We start from the raw sequence: 19,007 nt of genomic DNA, 5'->3' as shown, positions 1-19,007 counted from the left end.
CATCCTGCCTACTCCAATGCAGGAAATTCCACAATAAGAGCATTAAAAGATCAGCGTCCCATCTTTCCTTGAAGACATCCTGTGACACAGAGTTCACTGTGGAGGTTAGGAGCATAGCAGAATGGTTCTAAATTTGTTACCCAATTTCCCAAGTTCAAATCCAGGCTCCACTACCAATATACATACTTTGTACAACTGAGCTGTCTGAGCCTTGGTTTCCTCTTCTGAAACAGAGAGACTGGGAATGCCTTCCCAATTGGAGTGGGAAGGCCTTCAATGAAAATAATATTTGAAGCTTTGATCTTTATCCTTTTCATCTTCATCACCATTATCATTGTTAGGTTTTACCTATTTTATCGGTTAACCAGATATTAGTATGTCCAAGACAGATGCAGACACAATTCAGGAATACGTTCCTAGGCACTAAAGTCTTTGTTTCTCTTTTTCCCTAGGAAACTGCTCGGAGAACTCATGCAAGTGGAACTTACAGCTTCCCTGAGCAGACTCAGCATTCAGTAAGTGCAGCTGCTTTTGAGCGGTCATCACATAATTCCATCCATGGCTTTGATTGTGTTTGTGATGAAAAGCTGTCTTCTGCGGGCCTGGGGTTCCCACAAACACTTTGCTGCCTGCCTGTGTCTTTCTTTTTTTGTGCCACTACATTGGGTTCAGAGGGGAGAAGAGGCTTTTCTGGGTAGTATCTTGAAAAAGAACAGAAGGAATGTCAGAGAAGAGTGAGAAGGGTGTAATGGGTTAAACCTACCATTACTGCCTGGGGGTTAAATTAAATGTGCTTTTGTTTTCTTTTTGTTCCCTGAGTTTTTCTCAATGCCCCTGTCCCAGTCACTGGAACCTTGCAAAGTCAAAAGAAATGGCAGGAAGCAGACATGTTAGTGAGACCATATATTTCTTGAGGCATTTCAGAGCAGAGCAGTTCTTTTTGCTCTTTCTGAGCCAGAATGCATTCCTCCTATATAAAAATGACTGCAAAAAAGAAGTTCTGTACTTTAAGATGCTGGAGTATGTTTTGGAAATTTCATTTGTTTTTAGCAAGTAAGCACTTTCTGCCGTCTGCCTTTCTCGTTGCGCACAAGGACTTTATTTTTGGTGAAGTTAGCAGTATTTTGTCCAATTTCTCCAACTCTTATTTTTTTCTGATATGCTAGCATTCAGAGTGGTGGTGGGGGTGACGCTGCATTCTCCATAAAGTTTCTGCCATCGGCCCACTTCTGCCTGAGTTCTGTCGGCGAGCCACTTGTTTTCAGAAGAAATCTGTAATAATTTAGCCATAACTATAAAAATTTTAAAAGGCTTACTTAAAGAAATATTTATTTTTTTCAAGATGTAGCTTCCTTCCTAGGTCTCGGAATTTCTTAGTATAATCTACTTCTGAGAGTGCTGGAGACTAATTTGATACATCAAATATCATAAAGGGGCAGGTAGAAATTGGTGGCTGTGGGACTCCAGGCCTGGAAGAGGCTGATCAAAGAGAATTCTTTCGCCCTCAGTGGTGTTGCAAGACTCCTGTTATTGCTGTGGTATTTGCATATGCGAAGGGAGCCGGGGAAAGAGGAGGAGACAGAAAGAAATAAGAAAGATGATGTATTCGCCGCTCGCTCACCACATCAGAATGACTAAGTGTAACCCTGATCAGCTAAAGCTTGTATCACACAGGAGATTAGACCCACAGCTTTTGTTCCCAATAAGAAAGGAAATTTCATGTTTAATTCCCTACATGCCACATCTATCCTTTAATGCCTTTGAAGTTTGGGCTACAGCATCCCTTGAAAACTGGGGAGATTTTGTTAGCGAAACAAGGAGAGGGCTGTTTGGCATGCAGTCTGTTCAGATCCATTTGGTGCCAAGTTAAGTATGTATGTTTCTCTAGCTGTTCCTGTTTCAAGCAGTGTCCTTCTGGACTTCTTGGTGGTGCTGGAGCAGGCCGGGGAGGAATGGGGGACGGAGGGTGTTGAGGGTGGGTTTTCCAGTGATGCATGCCCCTTCCACCTTTCTCTGTATCTTCTTGACACGATACAAATTACTGCTTCCCAGAAAGAAACCCGTGTTCCTTTCCAAGAGTGGGGCTGAAGACTCTGACCTAGGGGAGTCTCTGGTCCCTGAGATAATTAGCACACTGTTGTAAGAAACTCATGTTAATTTGTCTATGGATATGGTATTTTCATATCTACAATTGCAGTCAGAAGAGGAAAAAAATATTAATTTGCTGCTCCAAACCAGTGTGCAGATATCTGATAATTTTTTTAAAAAATTAAAAAGGAAGAAATGGAAAACTTCTCATCGGGGATGTTTAGAGCTGTGGCCCAACCTCCGTGCTTGATAGATTCTGATGCCTTCCTGTTATCATAGCTTCTCTGGCTCAGTGAATACCTCCACCAGCTCCCAGGGCCCACAGGTACGTAGGTGGAGTTCTGGGAGGTTGCTTGGTTACCAGGAAAGGAGATGATCTGGCGTGTCCCCTGGGCCATGTGCCTGGTCCTTGGGTCCCCTTCACCAGTCCCGTGTGTGGTACCTCGTTGCAAGGGTTGGGAAACCACTACAGCCTCTCATAGGATTTTACAGGGAGCAATGGCTGCAGTTGGAATTTTCTCAGATCTAACTCTGTGCCTGGGCTGATGCACTGGCTATCTTATTTTAGGCTGAGACAGGGTTGGATATCGTTGGCTTCAGAAAATCCATGTCCAATTTCCTGCTTCCAAAGTTTGGTGATTGCTCGTTGCTTTTATTTTTTCCAGAATCCCCCATCTGTGTTAACCTTAGGACAGATTGGCCAATGTACATGATGCAGGGGGTTAGGTCACATGACCCTACATCTGTGTAGGGCATCTGGTTCCCACATCTCTTTATGAGCTGCATCTAGAAGGAAAGCTGCATAAAGCTGATTGTAGCACCATCAGCAGTTGATCTTCTGCCTCTGAGTAATCTCTTACAACTTTTATCTTTTTATTTAAGCGAATTTTAACAACATTTTCTTTTATTTTGGAGAATAGCCAATTAACAATGATGTGATAGTTCCAGGTGGACAGTGAAGGGACTCAGCCATACATATACATGTATCTATTCTCCCCCAAACCCCACTCCCATTCAGGCTGCCACATAACTTTGAGTAGATTTCACTGTCCTCCAACGTTTAAATTTAACTTCCAGTGGAAGCCTTCCTTTGACCTCTGTCTTCTGTCAGATTGCACTTTCATGGCATGCTGTATCAGAATTAAAACTCATTCATTCGTTGAGCAAAAATTAATGTCATGTTTGTCTTTTTCTTTAGTCCAGCGCCATCCAGTAGAACTTCCTGTGATGATAGGATAGTCTTTATCTGTGCTGTGCAGCATGGTAACCACCAGCCGGATCTGGCCATCGAGCCCTTCACCTGTGGCCATCAGCACTAGGAATTGAGGAATTGAGCCTGCAATTTTGTTTGTTTTTAATCAAATGAAGTTTAAGCAGAATGCTGTGGCTACTAACAGCCTACCACTCTGGGTAGGGCATCTGTAGACCAGAGGTCCTCTGAATGCAGGGGCGAAGTCTGAGTTGTCCATTCTTGTACTCAGACTGTTAATCAGCTGGTATAAGTCAGTGTGGAAATGGGTTGGTAAGCTTCTGCTGTCCCAGACTGTTAAGCATCTTTCACCCCTGCAATTCCATATGCCTTATCCCCCAACATGGACCCTTGATCCAGAACTAAAGGATTAATGATTTTCCTGCCTGGTCCTCTGGTGCCCTGACATGTGTCCATTCTAACTGGTTGGTGTCTGACTCATGCTGGTCATTAAATAATATATGTGTGTGCTAACTCACTTCAGTTGTGTCCAGCTCTTTGAGACCCTATGGACTGTAGCCCACCAGGCTCCTCTGTCCATGGGGATTCCCCAGTCAAGAATACTGGAGTAGGTTGCCATGCACTCCCCCAGGGGATCCTCTTGACCCACACGGATTGAACCCACGTCTCTTACATATCCTGCATTGGCAGCCAGGTTCTTTACCACCAGGGCCACCTGGGAAGTCCAAATACTATATAAGCTCTGATTATATTCACAGAGGTGACTGTAGTCATGTCCATAATAGACAATGAGTACTTGTTGGGTATAGTGATGGGTGAACACATGGAGTGATGGGGGGATGAGCAAATACCATGAGTGCGTCTCATCTTCTGCTGGAGTGTTATATAAGTGAGGACGACAGAACTGACCTTAGACCAGAGAACAGTCTGGGTCACCCTGATGCTGTTTTTTGTTCTCACCTTTCGCTGAGTATTCTTCTTCCAAGCTTCTACCTCTGCTTTGTCTGCTGCTGGGCCCAGAACACCTGGCTTCAGATCCGACACTGGGCTCTAGTGCCACGTGCAGCACAGACTGCTATATCTCTCCACTTACTTCTGGCTGTCATTTCTGACTCCAAATTCCCAACGGGAAAGTCAGACCAGACCCCACTCACTCACCTAAGGATACCATTCTCCTCCCAGGGACCCCACTCCCAAGCTTTAGCCATCTCTGCCTTTGTCTTGCTCCTCATGCACCACCAAGAAAGAAATGAGTTTTTGATCTGGGCCTTCTAAAAGCCTCACTTCCATACCCTCTTGTTGGCACACACTCCACAAAGTCATTCTTTACATGGTGAAGTCTTCCTAACTGGTCCTCATGCCTGAAGCCACCTTTCCCCTGGATTCTATTCTATTTATAGAAGGAATAACATTCCTGAAGCATGAATATCATCTTGTTCAAAACACTAGTTCCTACCAAACACCCGCCCTTCTCTTGGGGGATCCCTAAATACCATCTGTTCCAATTGGGCAAGATGATCTCTTGAGTTCTAAATATGTTTATTTCCCAACATCATGCATTTGCAATCCTTGGTCTCTTCCCAGTGGTCTTAGTATAGAAACTTCTGTTATGATCTCTGTGAAGACCCTCCTGATGAAACAAGTTTTCCCCATGTACTTGAGTTCCTTGATTCCCTTTTGTAGGAGAAAGAAAATACTAAGTCTCTTTTCAGTGTACAAGTGTGACTCCCATGATCCTATTTTTAGAATCTGGAGCTCAGTGGAGCAGATGAGAGGAGAACAGTGCAAGGGTGAACAGGAAGAGAAGGAGCAATGATGGTCACCCAGGGAGGTGGAATTCTTTTGAGTTAAAGAAATCAGCAGCCTGACTGGGGGTGGGAGAGGGCGAGCATCACTGGGAATTCAAGAGGGAAGGAAGAACAAGAACAGGAACAACACAAGAGCATCAATTTCATTCATTTCCAGACCTCGGGAGGGTGTCACACCAGTTCATTTGGAGTCCCATGGTCTAGAGGGCATAGAAAAAGATGCTTACTGACCTTCTCACTTTCATTGTCACTTGTCCAACCAGCTGCTACCACCAGACACCCTTGATCACACATCCCACATGTGTGTCTCTCATTTCTCTTGAGCTGCTGCCTAGCAGAACCCTAAGGCATTCTTCCTTCTCTCCCTGTCTCCCCTCTGCAGGATTGGGAGTAGGAATTCAGGGGATATTTTTGACTTAATGAGTATATGGAAATGAGAGGTGAGAAAGGAGAATGTAGGGAGAGAAATACAAGAAGACAAGCATTTCCTTCTGCTCTGGTATTGTTCAAGCAGGGGAAGATACGAAAGAATGAAAGTTATAAGGAAGATTTGTGTGAGGGTAGAATTTCAGGACCATGGATAGAGAAGAGAAGCCTGAAGTGGTACCTGGCTTGTGGTTCTTCATCATTTCTACTGTGGTGCTCATCATGACCCCTATTTATCCTGTTTATCCCTTGTGTATTATCTGTCCCCTCCATTGGGCTAGAGGATATAGAAGGTATGGTTTGTGTCTTCCTTACTCACTGCTATATCCTATATCCCTAACACCTCTCAAATGAGAGGTACACATCTATTTTGAAAGAATTATTGAGCTGCATAGATTGAGGGTATGAAAGACGATCACACTATTTGTACTTTGAATCATTCTTCTGTCATTCCTAATCCCTTACAATCCACCTGTATGCCATGTCTCATTCAAGATCAACCTCTGAAACATCAGGAGAGCTAGACTCATGTCCTTGCATTTTTAATCGACTGTGTGAGTCTTCTTTCCCCCCTTTTTGGCTGTGCTGGGTCTTCATTGCTGCATGGCCTTGCTCTAGTTCCAGTGATGGGGAACTGCTCTCTAGTTCTGGTGCGTGGGCTTCTCGTTGAGGTGGCTTTTCTTGTTGCACAGCATGGGCTGCAGAACACAGGCTCAATGGCTGTGGTACACAGGCTTAGTTACTCCATGGCATGTGTGATCTTCCTGGGCAAGGGAGCGAACCCATGTCCTGGATTGGTGGGTGGGTTCTTTACCACTGAGCCACTAGGGAAGTCCCAACCATGTGATTCTTAACAATACATTTGACCAAATTTAAGTTTCCTCATTAAAAATTGTAATAGTAACAGCAAGGAATTGAACTCCAGTAGTCTGGACCTGGGTTTCCTTGATGCCTCAGACAGTGAAGAATCTGCCTGCAATGTGGGAGATCTGGGTACTGCCCTTGCATCAGGAAAATCCCCTGGAGAAGGGAATGGATACCTACTCCAGTATTCTTGCCTGGAGAATTCCACAGACACAGAAGCCTGTCTGGCAACAGTCCACGGGGTCACAAAGAGTCAGACATGACTGAGCGACTTTCATTCACTCATTCGGTCTGTAACTAAGGCCCCTTCCAAGTTGGAATTCAGTAAACAAACATGGAAGACAGAAACTAGGCCAAGGAAGAGAAGGCTGAGGGAGGGTATCATTATCTCAGCAAGGCCAAGATTGTTGAGTTATGACTAGCAGTGGTTCTTCACGCCCTGACCTGTGGGCAGAAATGAGCCCCTTGTCTCCTTTACAAGAAAGAAAATATACCAGACACATTGGGGACTAATGCAGTACTGATATTCTGCTTTCTGTTTTCTGTATTAATAAGTTGATAGGGCTTCCCTGGTGGCTCAGATGGTAAAGAATCTGCCTGCAATGCAGTAGACCTGGGTTCGATCCCTGGGTTGGGAAGATCCCTTGAAGGAGGGCATGGCAACCCACTCCAGTGTTCTTGCCTGGAGAATCCCATGGACAGAGGAGCCTGGCGGGCTTCAGTCCATAGGGTCACAAAGAGTCAGACACAACTGAGTGACTAACACACATACACAATAAGTTGATACTGATAAAGTTTGATCCACACACAGAGATTGCTTTAGAGAATTAGAGGAAATAAAAGCAGATTTTGCCTGCAACCTCTCATACTGGCTTGAACACGTAAGAGGCAAAATCTTGGTATTCATCCTGATTATTCATCAGTTCCCAGCTGAATGACCAAGGAAAACAATGACTCGGGATTTCTGCTAAATCCCTTCACTTAAGCTAAAGATTAGATCTACTTGCTGTTTCTATTTAACATTGTAATGTGAGGTTTGTTTATATATATATATATATATATAAAGATATATATATATATATATATATATAAAGACATTGGTGAACCTGTCAATGGCTGGAAATTGCAAAGGACAAACAAAAATTTCAGTAAAATGGCTGGTTATTGAGTTACAGCAACAAGGAATTTGGTTTCTAGGAGTGGAAGAAGCTACAGATTTTTTCAACTTTTGGCAGGCTCCACAGAAGGATAAACTTTCTCCAATTGCTGGTAGCCAGAACAGTTTTTTAAATATGTGACTAGTTTCTTTGGAACCCAAGTAATTAATTTCCACAAATAAAGATTCTTGACTCATTGAAAAATTATGTTTAAGAATGTCTGATTGATGTTAGCTTAAAGAAAGTTAGACAGGGATTTCTTCTTTGTGTAGTGGGAATATGGAAACCCCAACTCTGTGCCTGGCATACAGTCAACACTAAATAAATGATAACAGTGATTACCATTTTTGTTATTCAGAATGATGGCATAACTGAGAAGTCATCTCCTCTCACTGACTGACACATGTGTGTGTGTGAGTATGTGCATGTTGGCAAGTTGGTTAATTCAGTGGACCTCAGTCCCCATTTTTGAGGAGGATGAGTCATCTTAGAAAAACTGTATTATTGTACACTGCGGCTTAGTTCTTAGGAGAGTGACATAAAATGAATACTCACTCTGTAATGTCTTCATTCATTCATTCATTTGTGAACAGATAACTATAGAGAATTATTGTGTTGGATTCTTTCTGGGTACTAGGGATATTGCAGCAGACAGACAGACATGGGGTCCTGAATTTATGATAAAAGTTAAGTAAATAAAACATTCCGAGTTCTATTAACTATCCTAAACCATTCAGTCACAGAGAGACATATGTGTTGGGCTCAGAAGACAGGGATATGGTTAGATTCATCTCAGACGTGGGCAAGGTCAACAGTTATGCGCATTACAGGTAAATTCTTCTCTTCCATCTTCCCAAGCCAATTTTTTTTTTTTTTTTTTCTTTTTGAGCTGGCTGGTCTTTGTTCTGGCCCTCTCTCACCCTTTACCTGCAGTGCTTTTGCAGGGCACTGCCCCCCAGCTCCCCAGAAGTGACTATTTTCACAGAACACAGCTGGGCTCTCCCCACCAAGTCTCTAAGCTTCCCTCTGCAGAATCAATGCCCATTTCCAGCTGCTAATGCATTAATAACAGAAACGTCCCTGGCCGTGACCTACCTGAGTCATTACACACTAATCATCGGAGGCAATTTCAAGCAGATTGACTAGTGATCAGTGTCCTCCCCGGCGTCCAGGCGGGAGGACACGCCACTGCCTTCACGGCCCGGGAGCAGATGGCTGAGAGCGTGATCGCTCACCACAGCCGGCGCGGTTCTGACTCCGGGAAGGGGACTCGCCATGTCTTGCATGCAAAGCCAGGCTCTCTCACCCAGGGGCTCTGCTCCAAGGGCCCACCTTCTGTTTCCAAACAGATTCCAGGCTCTCCCTAACCTTCTTTGTGCCCATTTGAAACTCAGTGCTCAAATAACTCTCTGCAGATGATGAGGAAACAGGATTGGCCTGCACCCAGTCTTTCTAATAGACGTGGCTGCCACAAACCAGTCCAATTCCTCTCCCACGATTCAGTGTCATTCCTTGTCCAGATTCATGGTCCAGTGTGGGCCTGTGAACCAGTGTTCTGATCTCTTCCCTCAAGTTTTAGCTTGAGTGTTTGTTTTCCTGTTGCTCAGTCACTGCCCACGATCATTGTTTTCAGGGTGACACAATATATCCACAGAATGATGCCTTGCTTCCTTATTATGAAATATCTAGAAGGTTCCCATTCTTTTCACGAACACTATTATTGTCACAGTTAATGACTCAGGATCTATAGAGTCTTCTTCCTGGGATAACTTCCAGGGGATGTACCCCGGAGGGGAATTTACCCAGTCAAAGGATAAGAACATCTTTTTCACTTTGGGTGCATAAGGTCTCTTTTTAATTTATATACAAATGGACAGTTAATTTACAGCCAGCTCACTGTATTTTAAGTTTTCTACTCTTAACTGCCTATGTTTTATTAGCCCATGAGGAAGATTCAGGGAGTTCCCTGGTGGGCTAGTGGCTATGACTTCAAACTCCCAGTGCAGGAGTTCAATCCCTGGTCAGGAAACTAGATCCCACCTTGCAGAATTAAGAGTTCATATGTCGCAACTAAAGATCCTGCATGCGACAATGAAGATCAAGGATTCTGTGTGTCACAATTAAGACTCAATGCAGCCAAATAAATGAGTATTTTAAAAAAAAAAGTACTGCCCCCTAAAAATAAAGAGAATTCAGATTCTATTTAAGAGGAGCTAGGCAATGGAGTGGTAAATGTGAGTCGGATCAAATCTTTACCTTCAAGGTGCTCACAGAGAAGGAGAAGCCAGATTAGGGAGTAGCCCACTGCTCCCCCAAACAGCAAAGCCCTAAGGAAGATGGAGCTTCAGGACCACTGGCTTCTGGCACAAGACTCCATTTCTGAGACTAGTGTCATTCAAACACCTTTCCCTTTGATCTGAGTTGAATGTCATGCTGCTTCTTGAGAAGGGTTTACAGACTCAGTGTGTTGGGAGTCTCAGGTTCTCCAGTCCCATGTTTCTGTTCAGTCGCTCAGTCATGTCCAACTCTTTGCAGCCCCATGGACTGCAGCACACCAGGCTCCCCTGTCCTTCATTGTCTTCCAAAGTTTGCTCAAATGCATGTCCATTGAATTGGTGATGCCATCCAACCATCTCATCCTCTGTCACCCCCTTCTCCTGCCCTCAATCTTTCCCAGCATCAGAGTCTTTCCCAATGAATGGGCTCTTCACATAGGGTGGCCAGAGTATTAGAGTTTCAGCTTCAGCATCAGTCCTTCCAGTGAATATTCAGGGTTGATTTCCTTTAGGATGGACTGGTTTGATCTCCTTGCCATCCATGGGACTCTCAAGGGTCTTCTCCAGCACCAGTCCTGTGTATCCTTGTTATATCTATAAATTCATTTATGAGAACTCAGTTGTATGCATTGTGTTCTCAGTCTAAGTTTATGAGCCATCCACTACAGTACACTCTGAAAAATTCTGTTGGTAGAAATTCATAAAAATTGCACACTGCTAGCTAAAGAAGCAGTGAGCCTTTTGGCTGTGTGTGCTCAGTAGACACAGTGGGTTACGTCTAGTCATCGAGGTTCATTTAAATTCAGGTAAAGGAAGCAGCAGTCCTGGAGGGAAAAACACAGACTTTAAGACAAATAGATGGGGATTCAAATCTCAGCTCTCTATTTATCAGTCCTGCAAGTTTGGGAAAGTTATGTAACTTTTCTCAGCCCCAATGTCCTCTTCCATAATGAGGAAAGCGGTCACAGGCCAAAGGTTTCTTGTGAAGATTAAATGCAGATTCCTTTTGGGGAGGAGAGGGCATCTGTTTGGGGAAAGCCACTGGGATGGAGAATAGAATACTGAGAGCAGAACCTTGGCAGCAGTCAGCTCAGCAGAAGAGAGTAGCAGAAACATTGTTCTATTGGGATTTCCCTGGTGGTCCAGTGGTTAAGACTCTGTGCTACCAAAGCAGGGGGTAACAGGTTTGATTCCTGGGTAGGGAACTATGATCCTGCATGCTGTGTGGCATGACCAAAAATCTAAAGAAAGAAAGAAATAGGAAGGAAAAAAAAAAGTAAATTGGAACAAAAACGAAAACATCGCTCTGTTTCAGTTGAGGGAGACCTGGTTGTGGTTCTGACGGGCAAGAAGATGGAAGGAGATCTGAGGCAGAGGACAGAACCAGCAGGTTGGTGGGCATGCGACCACATTTGAGGGGAAGGCCCTCACGTGGCCCAGACTAGAGGTCAGTTTGAAGTCATTTGCCTTGTCATAATCCAATCGTTTACTCTGTCTGCCTGTTCGCTGACTCCCAAGAGTGAAACTAACCTTTCACTTCAAAACACTTACATTTAAAATGTTTTTGAGGGACTTCCCTGGTAGCCCAGCAGTTAAGACTCCAGGCTTCCAGTGCAGGGGGCACAGGTTCAATCCCTGGTCAGGGAACTAAGATCCTGCTTACTGCACTGTGTAGCCAAATTTTTTAAAAAAAAGTTTCGGAGAGTGAGCTTTTTATAGACATTTCCTGAAGTGATGCATTCCTGTCTGGGTCCATGCCGAGCAGAACAGATGTTGTCCTCAGTCATTCTGAAGGTGACAATGGGTGCAGGACATCTACTCCCACACCAGGCCTTGGGCTAAGCTTTGTACACGAAGCGCTGTACCTTCTTTCATCCACAGGAGGACCTGTGAGATGGGTCCTGCTAATGTCTACAGTTTCGCAGATGGGGAAACCGACCCTTGCATGGGTTACGTGGGCTGCTCATACACAGATGGCCAGAAAGTGGTTGGGGGGAGGTGTGGAGCTGGACTTTGGCCATCTCAACTCTGGAGTCCACTCCTGACCACTGTATACTAAGTTCTTTCTACGTGTAGAACCCTGGGTCCAAAGTGCCAACAGGGCTGAGCATTTTAGTCCAGAAATAGTGGCAAGGAATTTTGGCTGCAACAGAGGTTGGAGGCTTGTGGCGCCTGAATATCTCAGTAATATCTTATTCCTGTTGTTCAGTCGCTAAGTGGTGTCTGACTCTTTGTGCCCTCATGGACTACAGCACCCCAAGCTTGCTTGTCTTTCACCATCTCCTGGAGCGTCTAGGTTGTTTTTATTCTCTATAGTGTAGGTGACATTGATGACTGGTATGATTAAAGATAAAATTTTGTGGAGCATTCCTTTCTCTTCCTCTTCCTCTCCATGCAAAGAAAGAATGAGAAACGTAATGTATGCTACACCATGAACACAGAAACTGAAGCATGGTCTGTGGTTACCAGGGACGTTGCATTGAACGGAGACTCCTGATAGTTGAGCCTAGTAGGTCCACCTAGAGCCCCAGGCCTAAGTCCTTCTGTTGCTCTACATGCTTGTACAGTAAGTCCCCTACATACAAACCCTCAAGTTGAGAACTTCCAAAGATATGAATGTGTGCCTAGTTCCGGCAAGGAACCGAAACCTGTGCTATCAACGCCAGATGTGAGCCAAAGAGCAGCTTGTCCTCCATCTCCTATTGCTGGCGACCCTTCAGCTCTCCTGTCTCCCACCTTCCCTCCCTGCCCCAGTCAGTACCTCTTCTTGCCTGTTCACTTGATGCCAGCCCCTGTATGCCAGCTGCTGTACTCTGCTACTGTGCTTTTAACGTACTGTCCTGTAAGATTGAAAATGTTTTCTCTATTTCTTGTGTTTATTGATGTGCTATTTGTGTGAAAAGTATTATAAACCTATTACAGTACAGTACTATACAGCTGATTGTGTTAGTTGAGTAGGCTAACTTTGTGGACTTGCAAGCAAGTTTGACTCATGAACACGCTCTTGGAATCGAACTCGTTTGTATGGAGGGGATTTACTGTAGACTCAAGGTGGGCTGCCGTCTATGGGGTCATACAGAGTCGGACATGATTGAAGCGACTTAGCAGCAGCAGCAGCAGCAGCAAAGTGGCTTGATTCTCCCATCAACATTTTCAGTGGGTTGCAACTGAGGTTCAGTGCTGAGAACAACAACAATTTAAAACAAAACAAAACAAAGGTGAGGGACTGACCAGCAAGGAACTGAATTGTCCCTTTGAGATGTTATATGTAGCACTTGTTTTTGTTCAGTCTCTCAGTTGCATCAACTCTTTCCCACCCCATGGGCTGCATCAGGTCAGGCTTCCTTGTCCTTCACTGTCTCCTGGAGTTTTCTCAGACTCATGTCCATTGAGTCAGTGATGCCATCCAATCATCTCATCTTTTGTCACCTCCTGCCCTCAATCTTTCCCAGCATCAGGGTCTTTTCCAATGAATTCGCTTTTATACAATCATATTCTTGCCTGGGAAATCCCATGGACAGAGGACCCTGCCAGGCTACAGTCCATGGGGTCACAAGAGTCAGACATGACTTACTGAGTAAACCACCACCACATATATATATAATATACATGTGGATAAAGAGTCAACCTGCAATGTTGGAGACATGGGTAGACAGGGGTAGACATGGGTTCAGTCCCTGGGATGGGAAGATCCCCTGGAGAAGGAAATGGCAACCCAATCCAGGATTCTTGCCTGGATAATCCCACGGACAGAGGAACCTGGCAGGCTACCATCCATGGGCTCGCAAAAGAGTCAGACATGACTCAGCATGCATGTACACATATATAGTTTAACACTATGAATATTCATAGGTGTTTTCACAGTTATTTTAATACAGAATTATGAGACTGGGGAAGTGAAGAAGGATTACGTCTATCTCAGTCTAAAGTAAAAACGACCTTGTTATTCAGAGCACAGGGTCCTGCTTCCACATGGTGGTCGCTGTCTCAGGTCGGGTTACAAGCTCCTTTCTTAAGGCTGACTCTGCAAACATGATTTTGAACAGCCAGGCATTGCCCCCTCTGCACAGAGCTCCTGAGAAGGCGTGTACATCTTTGCATCCTTCTTCAGCAGTCCTCACGGTGCTGAGCTCAGAGCTGCGGATGGTACGGTACGTGTCAAGCCCTCTATCCTCCCTGTGAGAGCTTTGATCAGGGACGTGGTCAAAGGTGAGGTGTCGGAACTGGTTCCCCACCGTCCCTGTGATCCTCGTCCTTGTCTCTTCCCAACAGGAATTGCCCTCTCACTGTATCCGGCAGGCGACTAGAGCCCTGCTTTCATGCACTGGACAAATACGCATTGAATCCTCTTCTATGCCAGGCATGGTTCTAGCTGCTGGGGACAGAGGGATAAACAAGACAAGCGAGTTCCCAAATCCGTGGGGATTATAGTTCTCCAGAAGAAGCAAATATTAGACAAACAGTCATACAAATCAACATATGTTCTGTGCAATAAATGCACAGCATGTTATAAGAACCTGGACAGAGTGTGGTGGGCTTCCCAGGTGACTCAGTGGTAAAGAATCCTCCGGCCAGGGCAGGAGATGCAGGAGACAAAGGTTTGATCCCTCATCAGGGATGATCCCTTGGAGTAGGAAATGGCAACCCACTGTGATATTCCTCCCTGGAAAATTCTATGGACAGAGGAGCCTGGTGGGTTTCAGTCCATGGGGTCGCAAAGAGTTGGGCAGGTCTGGGCAACTAAGCACACACACAGGCGCAGAGTATGGTAACTTAATTTGAGATCAAGGAATTGATACTCAAGTTGAAACATTCTAGGGAAAAGTCTGGGTAGGTAGGGCAAGACAGTTAGGACTTTTGAAGAATTAAAAGAAGATGTGGGAAGGGAGTGCTATAATGGAGGCCTTTGATGGTATTAGTTGAGTGGACAGGGAGAGAGATCCATCGAAGTACAGATTTCAGGTTTTATTCTAAGTGCCAGGATCAACCATTAAAATATCTGGAAAGTAAGGAACATGATCATACTTGTGTTTTTAAAAATATTACTCTGGCTACTGTATTGAAGTTGTCTTGGATGGAGACAAAGTGGAAGCAAGGATAGCAGGTATGAGGTATGTTAAAATAGTCAGAGGGAGGGCTGACATTGGCTTGTTGTGGGATTGTGGCTATGGGGTGGAAAAAAGGCCAAGGATCCTCCTGCCTGCTTGTCTACCTATTTGCCTGTCTATGTAGGTATGGGTACATCTATCCATCCATTCATCCACCCACCCACACATCCACCCAACCTCCCTCCCTCCCTGCATCCATCCATCTACCCAACTACCATACCACCCACCCTATCCATCCATCCTTCCTTCATCTACCTACACTTCATCCATCCATCCATCATCCATCCACCCACTCATCCACCCAACCCTGTCTCAATCCATCTATCTATCCACCCATCCACCACCCACCTGCTCTCCCACTTAACCCCTCTCCATCCATCTACCCATCCTCCCATTTACCACCCACCCATCCACTCAACCTGCCTCCCTCCCTCCATCCATTCATCCACCATACCATCCATCTTCCAGCCATCCATCCATTCTTCCTTCATCCATCCATCATCCAGCCATCATCATCATCTATTCCATGTTGCATAAAATCCACTTGCTCATTTTTTAAGTGCATCAGTGAGCAGTGCCACTGTATTCTAAGTCCTACAGAAGTCACAACACTGTTTCTGTTTTGTTTTGGGATTTTCTGTATTGCTCCAGGAATAGGCAGATAGTTCTTTCTTCCCCTATTAAAGTTTGCTTGGAGGCAGTCCTGTTGGCTCCCTCATTTCCCTTTGCTGCTGTTTACCTCGGATGACACTGTTTGCTTTTACATAAGTTCCTCATGCTCTGAAGGCTGACATTCTTAATCATTCTGTCACCTGTGTTACAGCGGGCTGCTGAAAAGATACCAGGTACGCCTGCAGGAGCTCAGGCCGTCTCAGCAGTTTGTGGAGCTCCAATGGGATATGAGGTGGTGGGGAGGTAATTAGTTTAGCCAGATGTAAATGGAAGAAGACTGAAGACACCACTAATATGTGGATGCCTAGGAGGAGGGGCGGCCGGCTTCCTTTCAGATTTGAGGAAGAATAATTGAATCCATAGCTATGAAAATGAAAGCAACATTAAGAGACTTTTATGGCAGTGTATGAGGCGGGAAGAGCTAAATTCAATCAATGTGAATTTACTGAGTGCTTATTATGTACCTGTCACTGTGTGAGGCATTTTAGCCAAACAAAGGGGAAAATAATAGCAGGACATAAATAAGTCTTTATATTCTCCATGGGAAGTCAAGATTTCAGAACAGGAGGATGCTTCAAGCATATAGTAGAAAGGTTGAGTAGCAATTATAAGCTGTATTAATAGGTAGCACTGTTAGAGCTTTGACTATATGACTCTGTGACTATGATTAATTTACTTAACCTCTCTGAACATCAAGTCTCTCCTTTATGAAATGTTCATATGACAGCATGGAATGCCATTGCATACACAGAAACACACACAGACTGTGCACGTGCGCGCACACACACACACACACACACACACACAGGTTGGTTAGGGTTCTTCAGGGCTGCACTGGTGGTATTGTGCCAAGTAGGCAAGTGAAGAAAATGCCCTTCACTAGACTTTTTTAAAGTCTACTATTTTAGCAAATTATTTAAAATATCTACATGTTTAGAGTAGAGTAAGTCAGCATAAACCTCGACATGGACTAGAAAAGTAAATAGGTGTTGGAAAAGCCATAAAGATAAGGCATCCTGTCCCATCACATCATAGCAAATAGAAGGGAAAAAAAAAACCTGGAAGCAGTGATGGTTTTTCTTTTCTTGGGCTCCAAAATCACTGTGGATGGTGACTGCAGCCATGATATTCAAAAATGCTTGCTCTTTGGAAAGAAATCTATGACAAACCCAGATAGCGTTTTAAAAAGCAGAGACATCACTTTGCCAACAAAGTCCTGTATAGTCAAAGCTGTGGTTTTTCCATGTATGGATGTGAGAGTTGGACCATAAAGAAGGCTGAGTGCTGAAGTATGGGTGCTTTTGAATTGTGGTATTGGAGAAGACTCTTGAGAGCCACTTGGACCATGAGGAGATCAAACCAGTCAATCCTAAAGGAAATCAACCCTGAATATTCATTGGAAGGACTGATGAAGCTAAAGATGAAGCTGAGACTAAAGCTCCAATAGTTTGGCCATCTGATGGTGAAGAGTTGACCCACTGGATAAGACTCTGATGCTGGGAAAGATTGAGGGCAGGAGGAGAAGGCAACGGCAGAGGATGACATGGCTGAATGGCATCACCAACTCAGTGGACATGAATTTGAGCAACCTCTAGGAAATAGAGAAAGACAGGGAAGCTTGGCATGCTATAGTCCATGGGGTCGCAAAGACTTGGACATGACTTGGCGACTGTACAACAGCAACAAAGATTTTCCTGATGGTGCACACTTCTCTCCATTACATAAAAGGTATGGGGCTTATGCAAGTTAGTATATTAGCTGCCGTTTTTCCAAGCATGGGCCTTTCTATTAATAGTAGATCTTAGTAGTTGAAATCATACTGAAGTCTTCCTTGTATTCCATTTCTGATATCCGTGATATACACTGGCATTCTCAGGGTCCTAATACAACTTTCCCATACATCTTGCATGTTGAAAGTTTGTTTTTTTGGTTTTTGCATCTGATACACAAGACTTCTCCATTTCTAGTCTTTTTGTGAATTCAGTTCCTTTTTAAACATCTCTCCTTATCATTCTAACTTCTCTTTTACCTCGCAGTCATTTCTATCATTTGTCTAACTCTTCACTAGCTTTTCATTCTTGTTTTCAGAATTCTCTCTGTAGGATGCACTCGTAATTTCTACACAACTGAATACTCTTAAAGTTTTTATTTAAAAAAAATATAGATATTTTCTTACATGCTGTGTTGAAAATAAGACAACAGGAGTCACATGCTAAGCTTCAGGTTTCTCAGAAATAAAACCTTAAAACAAGTCAGTCAGAAATTGCCTGATCAACACTGGTTATCTGCCCAATAGACTACTATCCCCTAAAGGAAAGTAACCTTGAAATAAACAATCCCTTTTTTTTTGCCGAATATAGCTGCTTTGTTCCAGCTCCCTTCTGCCTATAAAAATCTTTCATTTTGTACAGCTTTTCAGAGCTCCTTTCTGTCTGCTTGATTAAATGCTGCCCAATTCATGAATTGTTGGATAAAGCCAATAAGATCTTTAATGTTTATTCAGTTGATTTTTTAAAATAGTTTTCATTAAGTTTAAGATTGGTGATGTATATTTAAACATATCTCATAGGCATTTTGGAGAAGGCAATGGCAACCCACTCCAGTACTCTTGCCTGGAAAATCCCATGGACAGAGGAGCCTGGTGGGCTGCACTCTGTGGGGTCGGTGAGTCAGACATGACTGAGCGATTTCACTTTCACTTTTCACTTTCATGCATTGGAGAAGGAAATGGCAACCCACTCCAGTGTTCTTGCCTGGAGAATCCCAGGGACAGGGGAGCCTGGTGGGCTGCCATCTATGGGGTCGTGCAGAGTTGGAATGACTGAAGCGACTTAGCAGCAGCAGTAGCATAGGCATTATAACTTGGTTTCTAAAACATATTTTATAAATAAATGCTTAGAATCACAGAGCATTTTTCTTAAGAAGAACCTGCATATTACCTGACAGTTTCATTATTTACCAATTAATGATTTATCATATCACTAGATGATTCTCTATCTCCTCATTTATTGGTGAAAGAAAAGAAAACCACCTTTCATTAACCATCAGAAGGACATAACTACTTTATACCCTGAGGGCTAAAGAACAATTTAAGTGAATTAAAATTACTTTTATTTTTACAGTGATGGGGTCAGAAATGGAATGGCTAGACTCAGAAGGATTTTTCTAGAAATGGATTTTAACAGTTGAATAGATTTGCCTTGATTAAAGAAGGAAATAAGAACTTGGAGAGGAAATGCAAGTATTACTTTAGGGTTATTGAGAAAATCTGGCTCACGGAGCTGAGCAGGACAAGGAGAACTTGTCAGCCACTCGAGACAAGTTGTTTTATTAAAAGTCAACTGAATGTGCCAGAGTGGTCATTCTCTACTGAGAAGTAAGGCTCAAATTCCCATGGA

General features: G+C 43.9%; 1 protein-coding gene across 1 annotated transcript in view; it reads left to right on the top strand.

Annotated features, from left to right (window-relative positions):
• RBFOX1 (RNA binding fox-1 homolog 1) overlaps positions 1-19,007 on the top strand; it is a 1,703,141-nt gene that overhangs the window by 280,187 nt on the left and 1,403,947 nt on the right. The window contains exon 2 of the mRNA XM_044936027.2: positions 453-515. The gene's annotated coding sequence lies outside the window, so the exon portion shown is untranslated. The remainder of the gene's footprint in view (positions 1-452; positions 516-19,007) is intronic.

The sequence above is a fragment of the Bubalus bubalis genome, chromosome 24 (genome assembly GCF_019923935.1).
Source record: "Bubalus bubalis isolate 160015118507 breed Murrah chromosome 24, NDDB_SH_1, whole genome shotgun sequence".
In the NCBI taxonomy this organism is placed as follows: Eukaryota; Metazoa; Chordata; class Mammalia; order Artiodactyla; family Bovidae; genus Bubalus; species Bubalus bubalis.
The sequence above is the reverse complement of the archived record's forward strand: the minus strand, read 5'-3'. Positions and strand labels throughout refer to the sequence as shown.